The sequence below is a fragment of the Homalodisca vitripennis genome, chromosome 6, assembly GCF_021130785.1.
Source record: "Homalodisca vitripennis isolate AUS2020 chromosome 6, UT_GWSS_2.1, whole genome shotgun sequence".
Classification (NCBI taxonomy): domain Eukaryota; kingdom Metazoa; phylum Arthropoda; class Insecta; order Hemiptera; family Cicadellidae; genus Homalodisca; species Homalodisca vitripennis.
In genome coordinates, this window is record NC_060212.1 from 72,600,742 (window position 1) to 72,613,516 (window position 12,775).

Consider the following 12,775-nt stretch of genomic DNA (forward strand, 5'->3'; position numbering starts at 1 on the left):
TTTTCTCCAATCCAATAGAGGGATAATGAAGCATATTTTTTTCTAGTTCTAAGCAAATGAATGTCCTTGTCTAACTGTAAAGCTATCTAAGTTTTCTTTGACTTGAATGAGGTAACAATACATAAATAAACTGGGAAAGGTCATAATACTTAGGTTCTTTAAAAGTCTGTAAGCATGATTCACAATCTGAAACATTTTTTATAATTCTTAATGCATTTTTTTTGCTAGATGAAAACACTTTCTGAGCTTGTGTTATTTCCCCAAAGAGTTGTTCCATAACTCAAATGAGAATGAAAAAATGCATAATACGAGCTAAGTAACATTTCCTAATACACTCTCTTAATTAAGGTAATAAAAGACCAACACAAGATAATTTTGTACACAAACACTGAACATAATAATCCCAGCTTAGCTTACTGTCTAAACCAATACCCCAATAGTGTAACCAAGGGCGTATATAAGGGGGGGCTCAGGGGGCTCGAGCCCCCCCCCCGAAATTTGAAACACAAAAAAAATATTATAACTTATTTACGATAATTTATTTTTTATTTTCAATAAGCTGTGCTTCTATACTTTCGACTACATTAGTATTATAGTTTATAGTGGAATTTTTAAGAATACATTATGATACCTAACAATATTCAATATTTATTTTTTTCAGAGGTTGAAAATTACTAATATTTTGTAAGCATGCAAATAAGCGTTGCAACTGTAAAGAGTGCGAGGTAGCCTGGACGCTCCTGACTGTCGCGTCGGCCGCTCGTGTAGTGCCAGCGCCAGGCATGCGTATATGACGATGACGTGTTGCCGCGGCCCGCTGCCTAGCAACCCTCCTCCTCCTACAACCCCCCACCCACTCCCACCACACCTGACCTCATTCCGCACTACCACGCCATTGTCTGCTGTTGTCTAGTGCGTATCACCCGTGGTGACATTTTAAGTGCTGTATGCATATGTGCTGTGATTGTAGTGACTGTTATCAAGTGATATGTTTTGTTGTCGCGTTATTTAAACATGATCTGATTACTTTATAGTTGACAGTTTACGTGTGAAGTACATAGGCTACATTAAACATTTAAAATGAAGAGACAGAGTTCGATTCAAGCTTTTTTCGTGAAGAAAAAACGTGTTTTCGTCTGAGATCGACGAGCAGACATCGTTTGAAATAACACCGAGTCCCTCCACTTGTGCTACATCAACTGGCAAGCGTTGTTGAGATCAAGGATCACACACAGGTGAAATTGAACATAACCTTAACGAGAGTAATCACACTTTGTTAGTTCACAATATCAATGATATTGGTCATTACTGCTCCTCAATTCCTTTTCAATTCAAAATGAAGAGAAAATTTCCAATTATGAGAACTGTTGGAAGCCTCAACGTAGTTACGAATTTCCTAAAGTTGAAAAATAACAGAAGTTTTCAATATAAGTGGTTGGAAGACTTCAAATGGTTAGCTTATTCGGAAGCAAAGGAAGGGGCCCTGTGTAAAATATTGTGTTTTTTTCTCACACAACACAGGTGGGAAAGGAAACCATCAGAGTTTAGGAGTATTAGTATCAAAACCACTTACTACAAAGCTTAAGAAAGCTAGGGAGGTTTTCATGCAACATGAAAATAAACAATATCATAAAACTGCAATGTTAATGGCTGAAGACGTAAAATCCTTAGTACATGGAAAAAACAGAAAAGTGTGATAAACAGTATCAACATGCAGTGAAAAATGAATGTTCAGGAAAACAAAAATAGAATTATACAGATAATCCAGACAATTAGATTTTGTGGAAGGCAACAAAATTGCTCTTAGAGGGCATCGTGATGGTGGAAGAGTGGATCTTGACGAGCCTATACAAAATGATGGTAATTTTCGCTCTTTATTAAGGTACAGGGCTAATTACGGGAACAATAATCTTAAAACACAGCTAGAAACTGGTGGTGGCAAAACTATGTATACTAGTTCTGTTATCCAAAATGAAATTATAGGTATTTTTGGTTCCCAAATACAGTCAAAAATTGTATCCAACGTGAGAAAATCTGTATTTTATTCAGTATTAGCAGATGAGACAACAGACATTAGCCAAATTGAACAATTTTCCCTCTGTGTCCGATATGTTGACGAGGAATTGTTTAAAATTAGGGAAGATTTTCTGGCTTTTGTACCCGTGCATGATGTAACAGTCAAGGTTTAGCCAATACATTAATGTCAAGTCTAACCAGTCTTGGACTTGATTTAAAAAACAATTTACGTGGTCAAGGATATGATGGGGCTTCTGTCATGAGTGGCCAGTTCAGAGGGGTTACAAGCATACATAAGTGAAAAAGTACCCTCAGCCATATACACACATTGTTTCCTCTCACTCTCTTAACTTATGTCTATCTGATGCATCAAAAATCCCTATGATAAGGAATTGTATGGGTGTCATCAGTGAGGTGTGTAGTTTCTTTCACAAGTCAGCTAAGAGAACTGCGATACTTAAGTCAAGTATTTCTGAATGCTGCCCTGAGATGAAAAGAAAAAAACTTATATGTCTGTGTGAGACTCGCTGGGTGCAACGCCACGATTCAGTTATAATGTTTAAAGAAGCTTTGGAGCCTATAATTACCGCTCTATCAACTATTGAAGAAGAATCGACTGCAGAAGCTTCTGTAAAAGCACACACACTAATTGCCTCCGTGACCAGTTTTCAGTTTGTTGCATGTCTTTTTATTTTGAACAACTTGCTTTCTTTGACTATCCGCCTTTCAGAGATGCTCCAAAAGAAAGATATAGATCTTGCTCAAGCCAACAAACAGATTTCCAATGTATTGGAACTAGTAAAGGAAAGGCGAAGCAAAGCAGAAGAGACATTCCAGGCTTTGTTCAGTGAGCTAAAAGTAAGCACTGACAAATTAGGTATCAAAGAGGAAACCCCCCGTACATGTCGCAAGCAAACTAATCGCTGCAATACTCCTTATACAAACGTGGAAGAATACTACCGGGCGTGTAGTGTATATACCATACCTTGACGATTTCTGCTGTTCACTTCAGGAGCGTTTTAAAAAACCACAGGGAAGTAATCGACTCACTACAGAATGTTCTTCCTGAGCACTGCATTAAAAACGGAATTTTCATCCCTGGAACCTGCCCTGACGTTTTATGAAAAAGATCTATCTTTCAGAGAAGAGGTACGAAGTGGAATTTCTACTGTGGAAACAAAAGTGGAATCGTGAAGAAAAAGAAAGTTTGCCAAAAACTGCAATTTCTGCTCTTGAAAAATGTGATAAAGACTATTTCCCAAACATGGTTTAATATTTTGAAATTGTTAGCGGTTTTACCCGTTTCAGTGGCTTCTGCAGAAAGGAGCTTTTCATCTCTCCCGAAGACTTAAAACGTATCTGAGAAACACAACTTCGGAAAACAGGTTGAATGGTCTTGCACTTTTATCTATTCATAGAGAACATTACCATAACTGATGAGGAAGTTTTAAAACAATTTTCACTGAAGTCTAGAAATTTGGATTTGTTTTGTAAAATGACAATAAACAGTGTTTCATGAATACTTTTAGCTATATTTAATTTTCTTCCCTTGTAACAGTTCATAAAGTAGGCCTACAATAACTGGTTATTGTAGCTTGGAAGGCTGTTTTGAGATTTTAGTTTTTTAACGATATAAATATTTGAATTGTGTGCAATACTGAAATTACTATTTCTGATTTCATTAAGGTAAAATTAAAAAAAAACTAAAATAACAATTCAATTGCTAAAATAAATATAGTATATAGTCAACATTTATTAGTTTCAAACTTATAATATTGTGGTGTGTTGTGTTTTAGATACGTAGGACAATATATTTCTTTGTATAACAACTATTTTAAACCAAAGATTTTAAAAAATAGGACTTTATAGCCTCTATTATTTTTCTATTTTAACAACTGAAAACTACCAAACTAGCAGACACTTAAGTTTTTGAATTTTAATTTTATACAAAAATAATATTCCTACAAAGGATACAGGTCCTTCTATATAAACATAATAACGCTAAAATGGAAAAAAGTGAAACCTGCTCGAAAAAGAAGGAAAACTCGCCATGAAAAACTTAAAAATCTCTCCGAAAGAGTGATTTTCATTCTTTCCATTTTAGCGTTTATACATGCCAAAAACCTTAAACCATGTGTTTTTTAAGACTTAAATTGGCAAAATTTTCCCGGGGGAGGCCCCCCGGACCCCCTTCTACTGGGGAGTATGCCATACCCCCCAGACCCCCCCGGTATTTCAGCCCCCGCACAAATATTTTTTCTATATACGCCACTGAGTGTAACAGATTCATTAGTGCTTGTATTTACTTGTTTTTAGGGAAAATATAAATGTGTTCCATTTTTTGTATGGTTCACTTTCAATCTATTTGCTTGAAACCACTCCAAGGCCACTTTTCAGAATTTTATTTCCCATGTTAAGAGAGGGTTTAAATCTTTGTTGTTATTTAGTAGGATGGTATCATCTGCATTTAGATCAGACGCATGAAATATTATGAAAAAAAAATCATTTACAGCAATAATGAACAAAAAAGTCCCAGAACACTTCCCTGTGAGACCCCTACGAAATTTATTTTAAAAGCAGACGTATTTTCACCTTGAACCACCATTTGTCTTCTATCAGGTAAATAAGAAAGTAATAACTTTAATTTGTTTTTTTTATACCATAACCTGTAAGCTTTTTTAACAGTAGCTCATGATTAATACAGTCAAAGACTTTACTCAAATCAATTAAACGTTACTGCTGGTAGTAATTTATTTTCAAAATTATGTAAAATATTATTTACTAATTGTTTCTACTGCTTTTATTGTGTTCTTTTTAGGAAGGAAGCAAAACTGTTCTTTTTCAGAAAAGATTATTATTGAAGAGGAAACTATACAATTGTTCTTTTAAATCAGCATTAAAATATTTTACTAAATATTGGAACTAGAGAAATGGGTCGATAAACTAGAGGTGTCCGATTTGATAACAACAAGATAACGGGTAGTTTGCAGTTGAACACAAAGTGGGATCTTAGTAGCAGTCAAGGGTTTAAGATGGAATCTAAAATATGAAGTTGAAGTATATGTATCTCCATATATGTTATTTAATGTTTGTTAAGAATAAAAACACAAACATTTTAAGTCAGTGCATTGTATTTTGGGTGTAATTAATTTAAAAGGAAAAATATCATAAATTATTTTTTTGAAGTATTAAAAAAAAATAATATTTTAATTGGAAAATAGAAGTCTTACCATGAATATATATTGTAGTACATTATCGTTACATATTTTACCAATAATTACAAAGGTTGAAATCAAATATTTTTGCACTGTTTAAGCGTTATATATGCCACATTAATATCATTCCAAAAGTTGCAAACCTCAGGTGTTTGAGTGGTTTATTTAATTTGTACAGCAAAGTCTTAGTGTGTTACATTAATGAATATTTTGTTCATTTATCTGATGGGAGGTTGATATTGACATGTGTTTTCAGCAAATTATTGTGAGCAGATTAAGGACCAAGGCTCAACAGATCGGAGAAACATTCAGAATTAATTACGACACATTTACATCACCATCTGCCTTATATGCCTATGCCTACCTAACTGCAAGATACAACAGTCTTAGAGGTACTGTATGTATAGCATAAAGTTAAATATACATGACTTTAAGTTTTTTTGTAACATAAAACCAAAAGCTGATTTAAAAAAAATCAGAATCATAGATTAAATCATGTTTTATTTCATTTAAAAAATTTGAATTTTTGATATTTATTTTACTATGTGTAGTGAGCGTTATTCTGAAGTTTCACCATGTGAGAGGATCTCCGTCGAGATAGTACACTAGGATGGTTGTGGGTGTGTAGTGGTTCTCTTGGAACATAGGCATGTAATAGCACAGTCTGTAAGGATTGTACTCTTGCTATCAACACCTGAAAAACACAAGCGTAATATAAATTATTGTAGTTTTTTAAATACTATGATCAGTAAAATGAAAAAATTGTCTAGCATTTTTTCCAAGATCTTGAATCTTTCCATAGAAGGATATAACCTTGATAGGTTTATAAAAATGTTTAAATCCAAATACAAATTAATTTATTCAATCCACCTTCTCTTCTACTTGATTTTACAAACATACTGTAGCTTTTCATTTAGATTTTGGAGTGAAAAAGTCGAGTATTGAATTTTAGTATTCTTATTAAGTTTATTTTTATTGTACGTTCGTTTATCGATGCTCTACTGCAGATAGTATGTACCATAAATTAAAAATATAGTATTGTGTTTACACATTTTTCTTCCCAAATTAAAAAAATGTAGGAAACTTATGCAGAGAAAATTTGTAGGAAAAGAATTAATAAAGAGAAAACCAAATTACAAAAGATTATAAACATACCTTATTGTGGATATCCTGTCCAGTGGCGATCGTAAGCCAGCGACACGCAGGTTCCTCCTTAGCATTCATCATCTTGGTCATGCGCCAATACTCGGAGTGTAATATAGCGCGGTGAGGTGACTTTCACGCGATGTATCGGTAATACAGGGTGTTCCAGTCGTATTATGTACCATTCAATGATGGCAAGGTCAGGTCCCTCGCATATGTGGGGCAAGGCACTTGGTACAGCTTTTGTATCTCATCTTGTATTTTCTGTGAAAGTTAGAATTTAATTTAATTTTATGCCTAGAACTCTATTTCTGCTGTTGGTAAAGTGCACAGTCAGCACCAAAGTTTCCGTTTATGGCCATCTTTATGTTTCTAATGTCAGGAAGAAGGTAAATGTAGGCCTATGACCTTCCAAATTGGTAAATATAAGCCTCATCCTCTCACCACATCAAAAATTTCTTCACTATATATTATATTTTGAGTATGTATATATATTCACCAATTTTTGTGACCTATACAGTTAATAAAATTCAAAAAGGAAAAACATTCACGTGATAGAATATTTGGCTAACTAATCATAGATTCTCAATATTGTATCCATTGATTCGTTAACATATACTTACGTATGACATAGTTTTTCTCTCAAAGAAGACAACAAATACCAGTTCTCAAAAAATCTTGTTTGGTTTTTTTGTGATACATAAAAACATTTAATAACTGTAACAGTTCTGTTGTACTTGTAAGATGTTAAACTTTATTAGTCAATTCCTAGATGTGATGAAAAATACAGTATTAAAAAAGATAAGTGTTATTGATTATATTGTTTTATATTTATTGCGCCGAGAAAACTGTTAATTGTATTTCACTTTTAAAATATTTGGAAATAGATAATTAATTGTACAACTAACAGATTTGAATATGAATGATACGTCTTACCAGTTTTTTATCAATAGATTATTAAAACCTTCCTTTCATAGGTACAAAATTTGCTGGGAGCTCAAGCTTTGTAGAATTAGAATCTGAGATCTCTTGCATTCTGGTTTAACCACTATTTATGAACTTATAAGTAAGGATTATTTATGGCATTGATCAATGAAGAAATTAATGAGTAAATAAAAAATTAATGGCAAATTAGAGCTTAAATTTTTTATTTGCAAACGTCATATACATATACTTTTAAATAGTCCTAATTGTATGAATAATTTATAAGAGAGGTAGTCATCATCAACAAACATGTGAGCAAATTATCAACTTAATTTTAAACATATTGAGAGTATAAATCAGTAACTAGAGTGACTTACATGCAAGTGTTCCAACTTTTGAATTTTCATCTTTACCAAGTGGTTTGGTCCCAGAAGAATCAGTAAGCGTCCAGTCACAAAGTTTCTCTTGAAACACGCCTAGATAGAATGAGATGTTAAATGTTTTCTGTCAAATTGGAGAAATAGTCTTACACATAAAAACTACAAACAAATTGTACTTTAAATTGAACTTGTAAAATACTGTAATAAATATATTTTATTAAAGACGGTGTGAAATATTTTAAAAATTAGGTCTGTTTGATCTATTTTATATTTAGGTATTTAAACCTTCCCATGCTGCAGAGGGATATATTAGAGTGGTAGACTTTGACCAAAACGCCAAATACAGTTATATCCGATTATGTCTCTTAGAGAGTTTTTTTAGTTGACAAAAGGCCTTCGAAATGGTGGTGCACGCTCTGAGTTTATCACCAAGGAAGTATTTATAAACGACCTTTACTCTGCGGCAGGGGGAGTTGTGTCTAACTACTATACCACCTGCTTGTCAGTTCTGTGTCCTACTGAGCCATAACCAAACATATACATGGCGTGCATTACTACTTTCTTGGTTATCACAAGTGCACGTCTACTACATATCTCGTTATTATTCTTCATCATGTTGTAGTGTTGTGATTAGTTTGAAATATTTAACTTTTCAGTATAATTACATTTTTAAAATGAAATTAAAATTTATTTGAAATAAACAGTTTTGTAAATAGTTCTTTTTTTGTATCAATAAATAGGCTAATTTTTAGTAAAATGCCCTGTTTTATACTCTTTTTGCTTTTACCTTTAATAATTTAGTTATAATAAAAATTAGCTCTGAACTTAAAGAAACAAATTTCTTTGACTTATCTTGGCGTTACAGGAAAGTTAATTGATTTATTAGTGGCATGAGAAAGGTTAACATAAGAATAAACAATTAATAATTCACAATAACAACCAACAAACAATAACATTAATGTGATAAATTAATTCAATAACACTTTCCATATACAAGAAGTTTGAAGGTTCTTTTATTATTACTTGAAAAGTAATAATAAAATACTTCTAGATGGTTACTATTTTGTTATTTTCAAGCATAATGTTGTTAAGGACTAAGTTTCAATCAATTGCCCCACTTAATTGCTCTGTAACATTGAAGTAAAGTATAAGTGCTACATTGATAAAAATAGCTATACCCACTTCAGAAATATTTTAATACAAGTTGCACTCAAACATATAATTGGTTTTAACTACAAAAAGTAACTAACAAAGGTTGTCGCTATAAAGTGTGCCACAATTTACTTGTTCACTGGACGTATGAAGTACTTGTAGATTAAACAGTGTATACAACCATAACATTACACGTCTATGGATACAACAATTTCTCAAACTAAGAAGTTTAACATAGATTTGTAAAATGTGTACCAGTTACAGATAGCATTTCCTAAACTCAAATAACAGTTATCAGAGATAGCCTTGTACGATATTGTAAGATATTCACCTTGTACTGAGGTAACTTGACTGTGCTCTGTAACCAGTTGATGACCTCCTCGATTCCCCAGTACATGCAGTCAGGCAGAGGTTGTCTGTCCAGGACATCTGCTGCAAGCTCTACTAGAGATTTTGGATTCTTCCTGTACCTCTGGGGGTTATCCCAGTTATCTCCTAGACCTTGGCTGTGAGGCAAACACTCTAATAGTTTTAATATAATTACCAAAATTGGTAATTGGTGAACTGTAGAGAAATATAGGTTTTGTTTCAAAATGTAATACAATTTTTTACTGTGGGATTCTCATTTATTCTTGAGGCTCCAAGCACAAACACTTGAAATTAGGATTTGAATATGAGGTAGAGTCCAAAAGTTCCCAGACTTGGTCAGTTGCTATTGATTGAAAATAGGTACAGTAATTTTATTTTACTCATGTTTTCCCTTCAAAGTACACTCCTGCATTCACACACTTGGTCCAGTTGGATTGTCGTATTTTCCATCACCTCATCTGAGCCAGAACAATGTTGCTGGTTCCAGATCAGTAGAATAGGTACCTTCACAGAACATAACCACTCATTGTTGTTACGTCACTCATTATTAAAATGGATTTGCAGGCAGTGCTGGTCGCTACGAGTTTCTACTGGTGTAGCCACGTCGGCCTACACACCCAGGTGGTAATCCTGTCAACTTGGGCTGTCGTTGGTGTTTTTTTATTCTTCGTTGCCGACAGCGATATCACCGATTCCAGGACTCATCCCACAAAGAAAGACACTCAGTCGAAACAGTAACACCATTCGCACAAGGGATGGTATTTTATCTGTCCTGTAAGTGGTTTGGATGGTAATAAGTTAGAGTGTATACCATCATATCCAGCTCCACTCTGAGAGTTTGGATGGTTTAGAAGGTCAAAGAGGGTCCCGCTGATGTTGTCACGGATAATTTGTTAGAGACAGGAGATGAAGATACATTCACACATATGTAACAACCGCTCATGAAGGAATAAAATCATTGAAATATACCCATTGTGATTTTTCAACCTTTTACCAGGTAAAAGTAGCCAAACGCAGTTTTTGAAAAGAGATTGTTGACTTAAAAAGAGTTTCTATATTTGTGTACTTTGGAAGCAATAAGAACTCTACGCTTTTCGTAGATGTGTTTTGTACAAGATATACACAGAAAGAATAAAACTAAACAATTCCGTTGGAACCATTTGTTCACAGTCTTGTTTTCACTTTACGCAGAATTAGCAAGTTGTATTGGTTAGTCCTAGTTATATTAATCTCAGTGAGAAGACAGTGTGAATTTTAAATTTTTCACATATGTTTCCAAAATGGAATTTGTAATCGGTCAACTGTAAAGAATTTTGGCACGTGCCTCTGCCGTCTGTTCTGTAATACCTACTCGTATATGAAATTAAACTATCTAGGATTCCTGATCGCTTTAAGGCCCCGATCTATGACTTGCTGTGTCGGTTTCAAACTCAGTTCTCAAAACTTGACTCTGATGATCGGTGGTGGCAGAGCAGTCTGAGCGGCGACGCAGAGTTTCAATGTCAGGTATAACTGTAGTACGGAGGGGGACCGACTGCTTTAGCAACTCCTGGGTATAAGCACCCCCTCGGGCTTCTGAAGTCACGGCAGGGGGGGCCGTTGGCGGTTGTGCTATTCCGCGCAGGACATGGTCGAAGCCCTGATTTGTGTTACACTCCCCTGTTCGAAGGGGGTGATTATTCAGCGGCCTGGACATGTGGCTCAGTCACTGAATTAGCACCTTTTAGCATTCAACCAGTAAAAAAGGATATTTATCTTTTACATGTTCTAATTTAATCATAAATATAATAGGTGTTATCTGGATTTTTGTGACTCTGCCACTTATAAGCTACTATTACGATTGTTTGTTGAAATTTCCGATAAACGAATTTCAATAATATAATAATTCAAACTTGCCTACTTTCTCTTCAAAACTCTCGGCTATCTAGACTTAATATTACATAGTGGCTAATAATGCTCCGACTAACATTAGACTTAAGCACTCCTCCCTCTCCACACGCATTGTCAGTAGTTTTGTAAACAATTTGTCACTCATGACCCTTTGCTTTTTACTTTTCTAAATAATTATCACATATTACAAAATTTAATTAAATCATTATTCTTCATTTATTTATTTCACGTTGATTCTTTCAATTAAATTGTTTGTAAAATTAATTAAACGCACTGCTAATTTATATATATATAAAACATAAATTACTCTATGCACAAGATCTTAAGCCGCGTGGCTCTTTTCCCTTTATCGCGCCTACGTCTTATTAATTACGGAGTATAACAATAATTAGAGACAATTAAAACTATGATTAATTGCTGCTTTTGTTTTTAATTTTATTTAGCTGCCTTAATTTGATTTTATGGATTAATTTCTTTTGACAGATATAAGATTTGTATTATTGTATATTATGTTCTTTCATATTCAAACTTAAAAGAATAACTTACAATGTGAAAAATACCGTTATTTTTTACTCTTGAATATAGATATTTACGGGGTGCTGTATCTACAGGGTGGTACGTTTTTTGTCAAAGAGTAAAAGCTATTTATTTGAGTCGATTTTTGAAATATTACGAGAAGGCAAATTTGTAATTATGGTTTTTATACGACATTAGTCTAGATATACCGTATATGTTGTGTCATTTTTATTGTACAGGCATTGCGTTACTGGGCGTCCATACCAAGGAAAACTCTATACTCTTGGTCTAGTTAAGGGGTATCACTGAGCTCATATTAACAGTTCATAGCAATCCAATCGTGAAAAAAGCATGAAAAACATGTTTCTAAATATAATTACAAATCTATGTTATTTGTATATGAATCCATAACTTAAACTACTTATGTTCATTTAAACTAGCTTCACGGAAAATGGAGTGTCCTGAAAAGTTTTTTTATTTTTTTTTTTTTTTTATTTTTTATTTGTTGAAAAAGGGTGTAATTAACTCAAATTTAAAAATAATACAATTTTGTAAACAATTTAGGCTCGTCTTTTAGGCCAAAATGAGTTCACTTTCACAGGTAAGAATTTTTCTTTGCGGCATTTTTTTGTTCATATTTAATTTTAATTAAATTTCAAAACTAATTTTTATGGAATCAAACAGATGAAGCATGAAAATTCAGTTTTTTGACTTGTCATTATTACAGAAAATATTTTTTCAGTACCTGACTCTTAAATTACGATTTACTTGTAACCAATCTGCCGTAAAAATACTTAGATTATAATTTGTTTCTTATGCACTATTAGGCGTACAGTGAATCATCTGCACAATGGCTCAATAGGACTTAACATACACAAAATCGTGGAATGGCACTCACAAAAATATATCAAGGTTGCCCATAAGTATTTCTATTTCTTTACGTGTAAAATATTCCTCTATAGAATCATGCCTAACTATTCTTCATAACTAAAGGAATATATGTGAAACATCAAATACAAAAATATGCCCTTTCGACTGAGTCGGAAGAAGAAAAGAAGAAAAGGTATATTTCCATGTGGGCTACAACTTGAAAGAAGGATTATTAATTTATGAACTTAACACTGTGATAAAAAACGTAACGGATGAGCATTGGTTAGCACCTAGTATGAA

The 12,775-nt window shown here is 33.4% G+C and overlaps 1 protein-coding gene across 1 annotated transcript in view; it reads left to right on the forward strand.

The window, feature by feature from the left end:
* LOC124364433 overlaps positions 1-10,167 on the forward strand; it is a 32,989-nt gene extending 22,822 nt beyond the window's left edge. Inside the window, exons 7-8 of the mRNA XM_046819927.1 lie at positions 5,488-5,623; positions 9,764-10,167. The gene's annotated coding sequence lies outside the window, so the exon portion shown is untranslated. The remainder of the gene's footprint in view (positions 1-5,487; positions 5,624-9,763) is intronic.
* The last annotated feature ends 2,608 nt before the right edge of the window (positions 10,168-12,775 follow it).